At 45.0% G+C, this 17,260-nt stretch overlaps 1 long non-coding RNA gene across 5 annotated transcripts; it reads right to left on the reverse strand.

The window, feature by feature from the left end:
* Positions 1–6,627: 6,627 nt before the first annotated feature.
* Positions 6,628–16,938, reverse strand: LOC309848485. 5 transcript variants are annotated; one of them, XR_014303075.1, is made up of 4 exons: positions 16,515–16,937; positions 13,557–13,660; positions 6,990–7,327; positions 6,628–6,830 (listed from the first exon to the last, which is right to left on the reverse strand). It is a non-coding gene; the product is annotated as an uncharacterized lncRNA (long non-coding RNA). The 5 variants fall into 5 exon arrangements; XR_014303074.1 differs by lacking the exon at positions 13,557–13,660 and having other exon boundaries at positions 6,990–7,515; positions 16,515–16,938; XR_014303076.1 differs by lacking the exon at positions 13,557–13,660 and having other exon boundaries at positions 16,515–16,929.
* Positions 16,939–17,260: the final 322 nt, after the last annotated feature.

The following is a 17,260-nucleotide window of genomic DNA, read 5'->3' on the forward strand; positions in this document are numbered from 1 at the left end:
TGGGGCCAGACGTACTTGGTTGCTGAGCAGCCTCAGTGGTAATCTTCTAGGACTATGAAGAAAACCAAAAGGATAATCCATGTGAAGAACCAGGCCTCGTGAAAAGGAAGTGCTCAGTAAATGTCAGCTCCTCTTTTCTTTTGTTGTTCTACTGACCTGTAAGAGCCATTTAACATTTGCAAGTAGGAAAGGCTCTGGAATTGAAAAGACCTGTGTTCAAATCTTGGCTCTGCCATTTGTTGGTAAAGAGATTCTGGCCAAGGGATTTTACCTCTCCAAGTCTCAGTTTCACCACATATGTAAACAGTGATGGTTATGCCCTCCTTATACAGGTGGGAGCACCAAGTGAAATAATTTATAGAGCCTCGTAGCCAGTAAAGGCTTGAGGCATGCTATTTCCCTTTTCTGTTTAGGAAGGGGTATGTTCCATAGGGAGAGAATGAGCTCCCCAGCACTGGAGGTATTCAACCAAATAAGGTCACATTCTGTGGTACTGGGGGTTAAAACTTCAACATATGAATTTGAGGTGGGGGGGTCACAAATCAACCCATACCACTGAGTTACCTCCCCTTAATAGCTCACACAGTGTTGGATAGATATTGCTTTGTTTCCCTCAAATATTTAAAATGTCCCTATCCTCTCTTGCAAATTTTCTGTGGTACCCTGGGGTGCCTTGGCGCCTAGTTTGGGAACCGTAAGGCCTTATATAAGCCCGTGTTTTCTTTTGAGCTGAGCAGCCTGGATGTGCGAGAAGTTAACACTCACAGGGGTAGACGGAAATAATGACGGGCAGGAGTTTGTGGTTAATGCCTTACCTGCTGGCCTCTCGGGTGGGACTCTCTGGGGTGTGTTCTGTATTCCCCCAGAGGTCTCCTTCAGGACTGATGGGCTGGTAGCAACTGCCTGTTCACAGATGACCCAGCACTGGCTTCTTCTTTTTCCCTGTTTCGCTTCCTCATCCCCTTGAGGTCTGCTTGGATGCCCCCCCCCCCCCAAGGAAACCCCTTCTATCCAAACTCTTGGTCTGGGTCTGTGTCTGAGGAACCTGACGTAGGTCAATGTTGACTGGAATAACCAGGGAGGTCGGGCCCTCCCCCTCACCTACACGGGGCCGTGGACTTGCCACCTTCTTTGACCACCTGGTCCCAAATCACTGTCTTGCTGTTGTTCTCATCCGTGTCCCAGTGAGTTTCTTTATATATTCTCCACATCCCTGACGTACCGAGAGGCCAACATGTTTTCAGATATGCAAATGCATCTCCCAACAGTGAAATATTTGACAACTAAGATATGAAGTGATTGTTTAATTCTTAAGTCCCGGTTGATTTATGCAAAATACGAATTGAAAGACGCGGAGCGACAGGCACTCTCTCCTCCCAATTTGCCAAAAAGAAAGGCATCTGAAGGGATTAAAAATAGATGTATCAAGTAGAAGAAAAATTGTGGAGTGTCGGACGCCAGCTGGGGTAGTTGAAGTGAAATCTCAGGATCTGCTAAACACTCGAATTTTGGCGAGGAGTACATATGTTTGGCATTAAAAACCTATTGGGAAAGTCATCGTTTTCTGAATATCTTTAATATACTTTTCTGTGTTGCAGCTAGCACCCAGAGAACTCCTTCTGGGCGTTTCTACGGAAATGCCAGCACCGGATTTACAAATTATGGGGCCCAAGGCAGAAGGAAAACTTGGGGGTCCCTTGACACCTGGTAGCTGGCAGTCTATCAATGAACTGATGCCAGGAGGAAATATCACTGGCTAATGTGTATTCGCACCCCCTCCGACGACACCTGTACTTCGTGAGATTAAAGAAGAGTTCCTACTTGCTGCATGGACCATTGGGAGGTCTGTGATCCCGGAGCCCATTTCTGCCTTACCCTCCAAGCTCCACCTCAAGAAGGATGGATCTTTGTAAATGAGGAGAAGAAAATGCAATGTTTAGGATCGTCTCCCTCCTCTTTTTTTCTTTGCTTTGGTGTACCAGGCGCAGTCGTGGGGGAAGTAGTGTGGCTTCAGGAATATTCTTAGTGAATTCCCCCGCACTGGATTCTAGGATGCGGCCCAAGCTTCCACCATGAATAATGCTCCCCACTTGGCCATGCTTCATCTCACAGCATCCTGAGCTGGGGGACAGGTTGGAATTATGGAATTGTTAGTCCCGTTTTACAAAGGTCAAAATCAAAGCTAGTGGGATTGAGCACGTTGTTAGCGGTGGAGATTGCCTGAGACTAACCCAGGTTTGATGAGTGACTCAGCGATTGCCTTCAGCACTCTGTAGCACAGACTGGACGCTCTTTCCTCTGAAGAGGGGTGTGTGTGTGTGTGTGTGTGTGTGTGTGTGGTCATATCCTCAAGCCCTGCAGAGACAACTGGGATTTCCAAGCCATCTGGAAAACTTCCTTGCTAGCCTTGAGGGGGGTGGGCAGCCTTGTTTTATCCACAGAAGACTTCTCCAACCTCCATCCTGGGTAGGAAAACACTCCCCTGCCAGGTATGCCCATGGATTTTCAAGTCGCCCTCAATTTGCTGTTCAGTACGTGCTTCCTTCCTATATGGATAGAATTGTGTCCCCCTCAAAAGTTGTGTTCAGGTTCTAAACCTCAGTGCCTGTAAACGTGATCTTATTTGGAATAAGAGTCTTTGCAGATAAAATCAAGGTACGGTGAGGTCCTGCTGGTTTAGGATGGGCCCTAGTCCCATGGATGGTGTCCTTAGGAAAGAAATTTGAACGTAGAGACAGAAGACACACAAGGCAAACGCCATGTGACAACGAAGGTAGAGACTTCGGGGATGCCTCTGATTCCAAAGAACACCCTGGATTACCAGCAACAGCCAGAAGCTAGTGCCTTTGGAGGAACCATGTTCCTTGCCACTGCCTTGATTCTGGACTTCAGCTTCAAAACTTCGACAGAATCCATTTCTGTTGTTTTAATCCACTCATTTTGTGATAATCTGTTCCAGCAGCCCCACAAAACAAGCACATCACGCATCTTCCTTCGGTTTCACTTCCCTCTTCTCAATTTCTTTACGCCCTCAAAATGTGACTTTCCCAGGCCTGGGGATAGCAGGATGGCTCTGAGGGCTTAGGATAATAGAAGAAGGCTCTGCACGGCTCTGTAGAGGTAGTGACTTAAAATATAATATTAGGCATCACTGAATTTTCAATTAAATAAAAAGAAAATTCCCAGGTGATTCTAACACACAGGGACTGGGAAGGAACCCCTGCCACACATCCTGTTTGTAAGCTGCTGTTTTACATAAGATGTAAACATTCATTTACGCCAAATGGAACTGAGTTTAAATCCTGATTTTTTTTTTAAAAGATTTTATTTATTTATTTATTTGACAGAGAGAGATCACAAGTAGGCAGAGAGACAGGCAGAGAGAGAGGAAGGGAAGCAGGCCCCCCGCCGAGCAGGGAGCCCGATGCGGAACTCGATCCCAGGACCCTGAGATCATGACCTGAGCCGAAAGCAGCGGCCCAACCCACTGAGCCACCCAGGCGCCCTAAATCCTGATTTTTAATCCTGTATGTTAGCTGGGTGACCCTGGGCAAGTTTCTTAACTTATATAAGCTTCAGTTTCCTTATAATAAAGAATAAAAACCGAATCACTGAACTTATAGGGCCATTAGCAGGTTAAACGACATAATTATCTATCTCTTTGCCTATATTTTTCTGTCATCTACATATACTGGATACAAAACATATGTTAATGCATATGCTAGGTAAAAATGTAACACATAATAGGTACAAAATAAACTCTGGCTAACATAATCAGCTTTTGTCTTGGAAAACTTCCCTCTCTTCCTCCCCCTTCCCTCCTTTCTTCCTTCTCCTTAGAATCCACTGATGGAGAAAGGGCTAGTGTCCAAGATCTATTAAGAATTTATCAAACTTGGGCGCCTGGGTGGCTCAGTGGGTTAAGCCGCTGCCTTCGGCTCAGGTCGTGATCTCAGGGTCCTGGGATCAAGTCCCGCATCGGGCTCTCTGCTCAGCAGGGAGCCTGCTTCCCTTCCCCTCTCTCTGCCTGCCTCTCTGCCTACTGTGATCTCTCTCTGTCAAATAAATAAATAAAATCTTAAAAAAAAGAATTTATCAAACCCAATACCAAAAAACCAAATAATCCAGTCAAGAAATGGGCAGAAGACATGGACAGACATTTCTCCGAAGAAGACATACAAATGGCCAACAGACACATGAAAAAATGCTCCATATCACTTGGCATCACGGAAATAAAAATCAGAATCACAATGACATACCACCTCACTCCAGTCTGAATGGCTAAAATTAACAAAACAGAAAACAATAAATGTTGGTGCGGATGTGGAGAGAGAGGAACCCTCCTACACTGTTGGTGGGAATGCAAGCTGGTGCAGCCACTATGGAAAACAGTATGGAGGCTCCTCAGAAGTAAAAAATAGAGCCCTACGACCCAGCAATTACACTACTGGCTATTTGTTCCAAAGATACAATGTAGTGATCCGAAGGGGCATCTGCACTCCAATGTTTATTACAGCAACGTCCACAATAGCCAAACTAGGGAAAGAGCCTAGAAGTCCATTGACAGATGAATGGACAAAGAAGATTATATATAATCTTCTTTGTGTGTGTGTGTGTGTGTATATATATATATATATATATATATAATCTATATATATGAATAGTACTCAGCCATCAAAAAGGATAAATACTTATAATTTATATTGACACAGATGGAACTGGAGGGTATTATACTGAGTGAAATAAGTCCATTAGAAAAAGATAATTATTTTTATATAAGTTTATTAACATATATTATTTGTTTCAGGGGTACAGGGATACAGGGCTGTGATTCACAGCACTCACCATAACACATACCCTCCCCAATGTCCATCACTCAGCCACCCCATACCTTCCCACCCCCAGCAACCCCCAGTTTGTTTCCTGAGATTAAGAGTCTCTTATGGTTTGTCTCTTTCTCTGGTTTCATCTTGTTTCATTTTCCCCTCCCTTCCCCTGTGATCCTCTGTCTTGTTTCTCAAATTCCTCATATCAGGGAGATCATAGAAGAAAGACAATTATGTGGTTTCACTCATATGCGGACTATAAGAAACGGTGAAAAGGATCATGGGGGAAGGGAGGGTAAACTGAATGGGAGGTCATCAGAGTGGAAGAAAAGCCATGAGAGACATTTAAGTATATGAACCAAACTGAGGGTTGCTGGAGGGGAGGTGGGTTGGGGGACGGGTAACGGGATGATGGACATTCAGGAGGGCACGTGATGCAATGAGCACTGGGTGTTATAAGCAACTGATACATTATTGAACACTACATCTGAAATTAATGCTGTACTCTATGTTTGCTAATCGAATTTAAGTTAAAAAAAAAAAAATCCCCTGATGGTCTAATACTATAAGAATAAGAGTAAACAGGACAAGAACCCTCCTTTGCCAAGACTAAAAAAATCACCTTGAAATCAGCTCAATCTCTGACTCGATTAAGGGTGGTCTTCCCTCTCCTAACTGCTAACAATCAATCAAAAGTATCGCTCTCTGAAGAGTGATGTTATTCAAAGCCTCAAGATATTTATATAATTTTTTTTTTTTTTCGTAGAGGAGAGCTGTCCTGTTGGAGGATTTATGGCCTTCTGAAGAGGGAAACAGTCAAGGACAGCAACTTGGCAGGGAGGGGGCAGAGGGATGAACCCCAAGGCTCACTCTCCTGTTGCCTGCTTCTCTGTTGCAGGTACCTCCGATCTGTAATTGGCCCCCCAACAGCAAGGCCCAACTAGATGCCACAGGGCCAAGGAGCCCGTTGACGAGTCCGTACAGATCAGCCTCCAGAAGCACTGAACGTGGTGGTGAGGAGGAGTAGAGAATGGGAGGGGTAGAACCTGAGCAAAGAGAAAACATCCAGCAGGATTTTCAACATACGTGAAGTTTGAAAAAAACCAAAGAGAGGAAAACAAAGTATATCACAGGCTGACTTTCAGGAAAGAGAGAGAGGAGAGAGATGGACTGAGAGAGGTCTGGGCCCAGCAGGACAGGATGGCAGAGTCAAGGTGAGGTCTGGGCCCAGCAGGTCAGGATGGCAAAGTCAAGGAAGCAGGTGTATTTACCATGTGGCCATTTCCACAAGAATGGGTGTGGGGGGCAAGGACAAAGTGCAGGGACCGCGGGCTAGAATCCTTGAAGCTGAGGCCATCTCTAGGGGATGGGGGGAGGGTCTGAAGGAGAGAGATCTTGTAGAGAAAGGGGCCTTGGGAGGAGTGGTGATTTGTAGCTGAGAGACCTAGCCAGTCTGAGGCAAACTGAGGCAAACTCGCACTAAGGATGCCCCAAACACTCCCCACTTCTTTCCTCTGATCTCCTCCTGGGGGCTCCCATTGGCTGGACCCACCTAGAAGCCAGAAGGCTCAGGAGCCAGTTGGGGCCCTACAAGTAGAAAGTGGATATGGAGCTGGGGTGGGCAGGGGCGCAAGCCATTGTATAGCCTAAAGCCTATCTTCCTTTACAGGGGATGGCCTTTTGTTGTATTTCAATTTTTTCCTAACTCGTGTGCCCGAGTCACTTTAAAAACACACCAATAAAAGTAACTGTGGGTTCCTTTCCCCGTTTTACACCCAGAAGCTGAAAGTATTACCCTCTGAAAAGAAGAGGCAAGAACCAGCGGCTTCTCATCCCAGGCACAAAGCTTGGGCATAACAGCTTCTTCCCCGGATCCCAGAGCGCTCGGCATTCTGGATGAGGCTGCTGGATTGATGGTTACCATGACAAGTTGGAAATGTCCAGATCTGTGTTTCTCTGACCCCAAATGCATCTCTTCCCCAGGCTGCGTTTCCCCCTGTTCTTCTGAAAAGTGACAGTAAGAGTTTCATCCACCACTATTGTTCCCTCCCTTGTTCCTCTCTTCCCTCCCTCCCATTTTTCCCCCGTAATTTCCTTTTATAACTTATAATTTTGAGATCACAATTCAATTCACCATTTGGGAGGCAATTTTCCCGCTCTTACCTTCTTTCAGGCGTCCTTGTTTAGACAGTCTGGATGGGGTAGGCTGATTTTTCAATTTCCTGACAATATCTTCCTTGAAGAGACTCTCTCTGCCACGCCTCTTGGGTTTTGTCCTCTGCTGCCGTCCGCATCCTGGTCAAGGACAGCCTCAGAAGGACACAGCAGTTTCTTGTCTGACAGTCCCCTGACTTCCGGCACTTTGGTAGAAACTGTCCTTCTCGTAGCTTCGGTGACAGTTCCTTCTTGATATAATGTGCTCTTTCAAACAGGTGTTGAGGAATATGACATTTGGAATATATAATAGTTGCATTTGAGTATACACCTTCTTCAGACAGTAGCTAAAAGAAGAAAGGGACCTCACTGGTGTGGAAAATCCATTCAAAGGATTTGCATATCTTCCATCCTGACCCCCACCTCTTTATATGTTCTGATATTCCCAGTTTTGTCTGCAAACTTCTCCCACTGAAGAATCCTGAAATTAAGACAGACCCTTTCCCTCTTCTTTTTACAGTAACACCTGTCTGTGCTGGGGACATTTAAAACAAAGAGTTAAGGAAAACAAACAAACAAACAAACAAAACCACTGTTAATATTTGGGTATATTTCTCTTCTTGGAAGGGTTTTAGGAGTATACGTACCTTTCAAAACAAAAATAAGCTTTAATGAGGGGCGCCTGGGTGGCTCAGTGCATTAAGCCACTGCCTTCAGCTCAGGTTATGACCCCAGGGTCCTGGGATCAAGCCCCCCCCCCCCCCCCCCGCCCCCGCATCGGGCTCTCTGCTCTGCGGGGAGCCTGCTTCCTCCTCTCTCTCTGCCTGCCTCTTGCTGACTTGTGATCTCTGTCTGTCAAATAAATACATAAAATAAATCTTTAAAATTAAAAAAAATAGGCTTTAATGAATTTTTAAAATTACTGTAGGAGTAAGTTAAATTTAAATTTATCATAGAAGTAAACTTTTTTTTTCTTTTTAAAGCAAGATTTAAAAGGTATACAAGGAAAATGAAAAACACCAAAATCCCTCCTCCCCCATGTAGGGATAGTAATTTAGTCTTTCGGTACACATAATGATGTGGGAAAGGTATTAGGGCTCAAAGACGAGGCCAAGAAAGAATTCTTGAGATGTTTTTGGTGTAAAAAGGTGATTTTATTAAAGCAGGGGAACAGGACCCAAGGGCAGAAAGAACTGCCCTGGGGTTATGAGGAGGGGCGCATCAGATACTGGAGTTGGGAAGGGATTAGGGACAGTGTAAGTCTCGAAGGAATTTTGGAAGCAAGGTTTCCAGGACGTTGAGGGGCTAGCTATAGCTGGGAAAGGTTATTTATTACTGTGTAGTAAAACCTTAGTGACAAGACCCTTCAGATGCATAGCGGTGGGCCACAGGCTTTGGGGGTGATTGCCAAGACGTATCTTAGGGGGTTTGGAGATGCAGGAAATTTCTAAAGGAATTTTTATACATTAAAGTACACTTACAGGATTGGGGGGAAGGGGAAGGGGGGCTCAAGCTAGGATTGCATTTTGCCCTTAGCAAAGTATTAACATTGAGGGCAGTGGAGTCCCTAGAGGAATGTCACTTGGCCTATTTCAAGGATTTGTCAATGGACTGTAGGTAGTAAGGGAATTTAGTAATTTTTCTTCTGCCTTGGTTTCCCACATTATATCCACATCTACATCTGTGTCTTGTCTCTTCTATTGTTTTCTTTGACAAAAATTAGATTTTTACTTTTTTTTTAACTTACTGACATCTTTCACTCTCAGCAAGTACTGATTTTCACCTTTAGCTTTCATACTTTCTGTACCATGGTGAGAAATACATTTGAAACTATGATCTAGTTCACTGTTGTGTCCAGCACCTCTCAGTTTCTAATTGGAATAAAAGTTTCATGAACCACTACTCACCTCTATTATATATGATGTACTCTGGTTATTTTCCTATTTTGTTCTTTTTCATTAAAAAAAAAAAATGCTGGTTATGACCCAGTAAATTGATTTCAAGACCCACTAATGGGTTATGACTTACATTTTGAAAAACATTCTCCTAGGCCACAATTTTAATGGCTTTATTGTATTTTGAACTGCAGAGTTTTTAAGTTGCATGGAATCGAGAGGAAGTCTTGTCCTGCCTCTTCACTGAATAGGCAGGGGAGTGAAAATTTATTTTCTCAATAGCTGGTACAAGAATTCTCCTCAGGGAGGGAATTTTCTTTGTTTAGGGAAATACTTTATAACTGCTTATAGTGGGGAAGGGTGTTGCATTGGGAGTAGCTATACAAAGAATAAACAGGAATTCGGAATGGAGATCATTGAGCCCTGCGGCAGAAGTGGGCAGCCGCTTAGTTAGCAAAACAAAGAATGTCTAGGAACTAAACTATCTGATATTGAATTTATATTATTTGCATTGCTACCCTGTAAATTCATCTACTCTCTCAAGTTTTCAGTGAAGTTTAATATCAGGTGTCTTTGGGAGGAAGTGATAGAGATAAAAAATCAGATTGGATTAAGAAAAAATAAGCTGGGAATGTTTATTTGCTTATGAACTGAATACACGAGACATGGGTGGGTTCAGAGTCCGGGGCCTTAAATCATGTTATTTGTTAGGGTACGGAGTCGACCACCCCTCAATTAGACAGAGAACACTCTCGATAATGCAAGTCACACAGCGAGGTTTATTTCCAGCTAGCTGGGGTCCAAGTATCCGCCCGGCACAGCGGGTTTCAACAAGGACCCCGAGCACTCAAAGCCAAGGGTTTATATAGCATTTTCAAGGCACTTTTCCATAGCTACATACATATCTTGCGCCCCACTTTGACAGTTTAACTTTGTTTAACCTTTTGCCACCCCAGCATCATCCTGGCGCCATCCTGGCGGTTAAGTGAGACTTAGGTTTAGAAGAAATTTAACTTTATTTACATTTCCTTCTGCCTCAGCCTCCCTCAGTTTTATGATGTGGAGGGCGACCTTAGGCTTTGAGGAACTGAGCCCTTTGTCTCTGGAAATTGGACCATTGAAGAGATAGCCCTTTTTGTTATAAATCATGAGGACATTTGCAAACCAAGGGAGATTCCTGTCTTGCAGGATTGTGATCTCTGCAAGTTAACTATTTGTTTTCTTTAACATCTGGTCCCTGTGGGGCCATCACCTAACTGCCCTGGTGGTATATGATTAAGTTGTTTCTTAGGTTTTAGCTACTTTCTCTTATCTCAAGTTACGTGTGCAGTGTGGGCTGGTTAGGGACGCTCAGTAAAATGGCTTCCCGGCCTTCAGGATGGCCATTCTTATGCTAACCCACTCTTACAGTGCAAGGTACCAGCTTTTGCTTTGCCAAGATGGCTGTACTTATGTCAGGGCTAGACTCGAGGTGGGTACAGCCTTGTTTTTCTTGGCCTCCACACCTGGAGCTGGTTTCCAGGACTTGTTTTTAAGTCCCCTGGGGGAAGGGGAGAAGGGACAGTAAAATAGGTCCTTACATTATTGACAATTGGTATCTCTCTCTCTCTCTCTCTTTTTTTTTTAAGATTTTATTTATTTATTTGACAAAGAGAGCACAAGTAGGAAGAGCAGTAGGCATAGGGAGAAGCAGGGAGTCCGATTAGGGGCTCCATCCCAGGACCCAAGGATCATGAGCTGAGCCAAAGGCAGCCGCTTAACTGAATGAGCCACCCAAGTGCCCCAACATTTGGAGTCCTTTTCTATCTCTTTTTTTGGTTCTGTGAAAATTAAGAAAAAGGAAACCTCCTTTAGAATGGAGTTGGGAGGCCAGTAGGGGGAGCTCTGGCGCCTACCATTCCTTGTCAATTACAGAACCAAAGAGGAGAGGAACCTTGGCATAGGTGGTAAAGTAGTTTGGTGGTAAAAGGCTTTCCTCCTGCCCTGGCAACAGCCCAGCCAGTGAGAGACTGTCACAACTCAGCCAATGAGAAGCCACTGTACTTCAAACTCCAAGTTTACTCCAGTGGACTTTTTTTTTTTTTTTTTTTTTTACGATTTTGTTTGTTTAGGGACGCCTGGGTGGCTCAGTGGGTTAAAGCCTCTGCCTTCGGCTAAGGTCATGATCCCAGGATCCTGGGATCAAGTCCCCCATCGGGCTCCCTGCTCAGCAGAAAGCCTGCTTCCATTCCTCTCTCTCTCTCTCTCTGCCTGCTTCTCTGCCGCCGTGTGATCTCTATCAAATAAATAAATAAAAATCTTTAAAAGAAAGATTTTTATTTATTTATTTGACAGACAGAGATCACACGGAGGCAGAGAGGCAGGCAGAGAGAGGAGGAAGCAGGCTCCTCGATGAGCAGAGAGCCCTATGTGGGGCCGATCCCAGGACCCTGGGACCACGACCATGACCTGAACCCAAGGCAGAGGCTTTAACCCACCAAGTCACCCAGGTGCCCCACTCCAGTGGACTTTTTAACAGCCTTCCCAACTCCCACTGTCCTCTATGAAAGAGGGTTCCTCTCCTTTGCCCTGAGGACTTGCCTATGGTTTTGCAGTAGCTGGCTTGTCCTTTATTGTAATCCTCTGCTATTCCTCAGAAAATGCATTTTTTTGTTGCTAAATTAATTGGCAGTTTTATTTTTTAGGCCAACTGTTCATTCCCAGCTATTGATTCCTAGTTTTTTTTTTTTTTCTTTGTTTGTTTGTTTTTTTTCCCCAAAAGGCCCGCAGCTAATTCTCATTTGATTGACTAGGATCATAGGGCCATCTTTGATTGATGATATGGCCATCTTAATCACTGTGGCTATGGCGATGGGATGCTCTGATCGGCCAGGCCTGGATCACCTGCTCACCCTCAGAGCCAGAGATGGCCTCGCATCCATATTTACTTGGTTTGAGGTGGATGTAGAGTGGTTTCCAGAAAATTCGGTTCACATTGGAAGAGTCAGAGGTGGGTATCAAATAAGCTATATGGGCTTCAAATGAGCAGTTAGCTTGGTGGAGGCTGAGGAAGGAGCTGAATTCCTTTGTATCCTGTACAAAGATAACTATTTGAAGCTTGTCTAGATCATGAAGGAAAGAGGATCCTTGAGGATATCCGGGTTGCATAAACTGGGTAACTGAAGCCCAGAGAGTTTCAAAAACCTGCCCCAAATCACGCAGCTTATTTTTATTTTTATTATATTATATTTTATAATATACACAATATAATATAATATAATATATTATATTTATTATGTGTGTGTATACATATACAATATATACATTATATCTAATTTTTATTAGAGCCCAGATGGAGCGCAGTCTCCTGCTGAGGCTCAGCAGTGTGTCCACTCATGCAACATTTCCTCTTTTCCGCTGCCCCCATCAAACCCCGAAAATGTCCCAAGGCTCTTTCTCCCTGAGTGCATGCCCTCATGCCCGCACCCATGCCTTGGGGCTGCCTGGGGGCTCTGCATGGCACCTGAAGGAGAAGCTTATTTAAGAGTCGGGTTCTAGTCTTTTCAGGAGACTGGCAGCTCAGATGTCTGGAAGAGAGGCTCAGAATGCAAGATCTAAGAAGAAAGGCAAACCCAAGCAGCATCGTCAGTAGAACAAGCAGGAGTAACCAGGAGGGGACATGCTGCTGTAGAAAGGGGACTGATTATTGTGCACTTCCTATTTAGTATATATCTTAGTGTATTAGTTTATTGAATCTTCAGGAAACAGAAAGTGAGGGGAAATGTTATTGAGAATGGCATTGGTATTGAGTATTGAGATGGCAATGGTATTGGTATTGAGAATTGTGAAAGGTCTGGAATATGATTGAATGAGTCAGTGAATGCACGAATGGAGTTTATGCTTGTATTAGTCAGCTCGGGCTGCTGTAACAAAGTAGCAGGAAGTAGGTGGCTTAAATGATAGAAATGTATTCCCACACAGTTCTGGAGCGAGAAGGGCAAGATCAAGGCATCAGCAGGGTTGGTTCCTTCTCAGGGCTGGGAGAATCTGGTCCACACCTCTCTCCTAGCATCTGGTGGCTGGTCTCTGATGTATAACTAACCCCAACCTCTGCCTTCATCTTCTCATGTCTTTCTCCCTGTGTGCATGTCTGTCTGGGCCCAAATTCCCCCCCTTTATAAGGAGCTGACCATACTGGATTAGGGACCCACCTACTCAAGTCTGACCTCATCTACACTGAACTGATTGTACCTGCTCTGACCGTATTTCCAAACCAGGGGCAGGGGGGGAGGGTCAAGACTTTGGCTTCTGAATTTTGACACACAATTTCACCTGTGATGATACATAAACAGAATCATGAGAAAAGCCAGGTTAAGCAAGAGGAAACAGGTGTCTTTACTTCGGGGCCTCTGTTGAGGTTTTACCACCTCGCTGCACAATCTCTCACACACACCACCACCACTGAGAGGAGGGGTCTTCGACCCCTCCCCTGGAATGTGAGGCCTGCAGAGTATGGTGGAAATGACACTGTGTGACATCTGAGGCTGGATCATAAAAGGACATACCACTTCAACCTTGTTTGCTGGCATATTAGGCTGCCCTGTCCTAAGGGACATGTGGAGACTCTGTGGCCAGCAGTCCCAGCTGAGTCCACCCCTCTGGGTATCCGTTTGAGTTGCCAGACAGGTGAAAGCAAAGTTACCTGGGAAATGGGACTTCTGGCTGTAGCTGTTATAATTCCAGCTGTTGGAGGAGGCATTGGAGTTGAAAGCCCAGCCACAGTGGAATAAAGATGAATGGTCCCTCCTGTATATAAGTACATGCATATACACATACATACACACTTTATATACGTCACATATACATAAAGTATTAGTATTATAAGGTGTAAGTGATATAGAAGACATAGCATTATATAGTATTATATAGAAGACTATTATATAATTATATAGAAGACATTAGTATTATGTAATATCTTACATATAACGTATTAGTCTGGGTGCTTTAGGTAAACAGAACCAGTAAAGTGTATACGTGATTTTCAAAATCTGCAGGGTGGGACTGGAGACCTAGGGAAGGGTAGATGCTGCAGCTTGAGTCCCAACATGGTCTGCAGGCAAAATTCCCTTACTCAGGAGAGTTTGGTCTTTGTGTGTGTGTGTGTATGGTAAAACCTTCAACTGATTGGGTGAGGCCCACCCACATTATGGAGGATTAATTTGCTTTACCTAAAGACTACTGATCTGTTAATCTCATCTAAGAAACACCTTCATGGTGACATGTACATGAGTGTTTGACCAAACACTTGGGTACTGTGGCCACAGCCAAGCTGTGGCCTAACCAAACCATCATTGGCTGTTTGTTGTGCAGCAATAGATAACGGAACAGCCTGTGGCAGTCTCCTGCTGTGTGCTGTGACTTTCCAAGTGGGTGATAATACGCCACATTGTGCAGTTTTATTTGGTCAAACTTCCCAACCTCCTTTCCTCCCCCTATTTTGTATTATATGTGTCTTTTTTAACAGAGACCTCTGGGTGTGCTGTTCTGCAGAACACCTCTCAACAAGCTTGAGTGTAGCACTTCAGAGCAGACTTGGGTTCAGTCCTTGACGGAGATTCTAGCTGTGTGACCTTGAGTAATTATTTAACCTCTCTGAGCCTCAATATCTTCATCTATAAAGTGAGACAATCATACTGGCCTCACCGCTGTTGTGAAGAGTAAATAAATGGGCCATGGAAAGGGCTCATTCCAGCAGCTGGACACACGGTTATTCATTCATTCATTCATTCACCAACAGGACCCAGATTTTACCAGTCTGTTGTGCTCTTCCTCCTTTTAAGGCCTTCATTGTGATGCTTAAACTCTCATTTTCTAGAAGCTTCTCTCCCTTTCAGTTTCTCCTTCTTCCTTTCTATTTCCCCTCTTATTTTCTTTTTATTTTCCTTTGTAAAATCAGGTTTCTCCCCCCGTCCCCGGAGGACATGTGCATGTTTCACAAATTCATCTTGTTTGTCACCTCAGCCAGCCGCTGCTCTCTGGACCACTGCTTCACATTTCCCACGAGGCACTGCTCTCTCTGCTTCAGCTCCCTTCCTTCTGCCTTCAGCTGCTGTGGCTCTGCCCTGTGCACTTCCCCTCCAGCATAGGACGGACCCTGCTGCCCAGGGTAACAGTAAGAACAGGCTCCATCTTTTATGCTGACTTGACTGGATTGTTCCAGGATCGAATGCTCCAGCTACCTGCCGGAGGTACCATGCTCAGAACCCACCATGGATCCAACCCCATGGACATTTACAGAGCTCCCTCTACCCTGTGAGCATCTACAGTGTTCTTGGCATTGCCTGCCTGAAAGGGAGTTCACATGGCCTGCCCGGCCTAAGACTGGCCTTTCTGCTTCCTCATTGCCTAACCTCATTCCAGGATGTCTGTCCGTGGGAATTTCCACTCCTCAAAGGGCACCCCACTATCAGGTAGATCATGGGCCCCATGGCTCTCTGCTGGACAACTTTAATATCATTACTATACCTATTTTCTTAGACTGAGGTTAAGAGACATGAAGTCAGGATGACATTCCCATACTCTGGCCCACGTGCACCTGCAGCACTGCGCTCCTACTACATTCTTGAAAGAATTTCCCCACGGGCCCCTTTTCTCCTCCCATCAGATGGTTAGGGATGAATTTGTCCAAGGCAGTAGCCATAGCTTCATCTGGCTACTAAGCACCTGAAATGCGGGGAGTCCTAATGAAGTCATGTTGTAAGGATGAAATGTAGGCAAGCTTCAAAGACAGTACTAAAAAATGGGATGCCAAAATATCTCAACCGTTTTTATATGCTTACATGCCCAAAGACAATACTTTCTGTATCTTAAGTGAAATAAAATATCTTACTAAAACCAATCTCACCAATTTCCCCTTTTTAAAAATGGCTCCTAGAAAAATCTAAAAGTGCACTATGTGACCAGTGTGATATTTGTACCAGACAACCTCAGAGCAGAACCTGGGTCATACTCAACAATTTCCAGATGAATAAGCCTCTGAAATAAGAAAACTAGGTAAGGAAGGGAGTTTGCTAAAAGCGAGGAAGCTCCGGAGATCTGGGATCACTTTCCTAACCTCCCTGTGACCCGGGGGGCCTTGTCCTCCTCCTCTCAAGCGTCTCAATACCTGGAACGTTCTCCCCGCCTCTGCCTTCCGCCTTCATGTGGCTCATCCCTTCTCTCTTCTTCTAACGTTAGCCCCTCCCCCTTTCATCTGCTCCGAGAGATATTTCCCAACACCCCAAACTCCTGCTAAAAACGTCATCTTGCTAGGGGTGCCTGGGTGGCTCAGGTTATGTTCTCGGTGTCCCAGAATCGAGCTCTGATTCTGGCTTTCTGCTCAGCGGAGAACCTGCTTCTTCTCCCTCTGCCTGCTGCTCTGCCTACTTGTGTTCTCTCTCTATCTCTCTGTCCAATATTTATTTATTAAATAAACAAAATCTTTGGGGGGAGGGGAAGACGCTGAAGGACCATTTCCAAGCTGCCTCTGGACGTCTGGGGGTGTTCTACAATCCCTACCCCACGGAACACTCTGACGGTTATCCACTGTTTTCATCTGCCCAGCATCCATCTCCCCTCTTCTGGGTACAGCCCCCAGATTTTTCCTTGGGGATTCACCCACCTGACATCCTCAGTCCATCTCCTTCAAACAACACCAGCCTCGTTCTCTAGAGACGACATCGGGCATGTGACCCAGATCTAGCCAATCAGTGTAGTTCTTCCTTCGGTCACAGTGATTGGCTCAAGTATGGGCACGTGACCCAAACTGATCCAATGGCGTTCAATTCTAGGAGCTGAGAGGCTGGGAGCTTGAGAGTTGTGGGGACCGTCTTTCCCATAAGAAGGAAGCTTGCTCAGGAAGACAGGTGAGGCGTGTCCAGAGAGCCTGAGCCCTGTGACATGCTTGAAGCCGCTGAATTGAGCTGTGCCTGAATGAGGCTTTATGGGCGACTTTTCAGTTCCAGGAGCCCGTGCATTCCCTTTTTTTTGGTTCATGTCCTTTCCATGCGAGGTTAAATGATTCATGACCGAAAGCCAGGGTAGCGTTGCCTCCTCGCTGCTCGCGTTTGCGTACCCTGGTCATCCCAGGTAGTCTGCAATAGGAAAGGGAAATTTCATTAGGAAAAGGCAATTTCTTCCAGGCTTCCTGCGTTGTCTCGGAAGAGCCTGGTTTAAAGCCCCAGCAGAGATACTTAGGATTGGCCAATGAGAGCAAGGAGCCAGGATGGTGAATGTGTGCCAACAAATAACTCAAACGGGCGAAACTCTTGGGGTTTTATAATTATGTGAAAAAAACAGAGATTTCTGTAAGGCAGGGGGTCAGCCCATTAAAATTCTCCCAGGAGCTAAGGGCTCCTGAATGCTTGT

This window comes from Mustela nivalis, assembly GCF_964662115.1.
Source record: "Mustela nivalis genome assembly, chromosome: 14".
Taxonomy (NCBI): Eukaryota; Metazoa; Chordata; class Mammalia; order Carnivora; family Mustelidae; genus Mustela; species Mustela nivalis.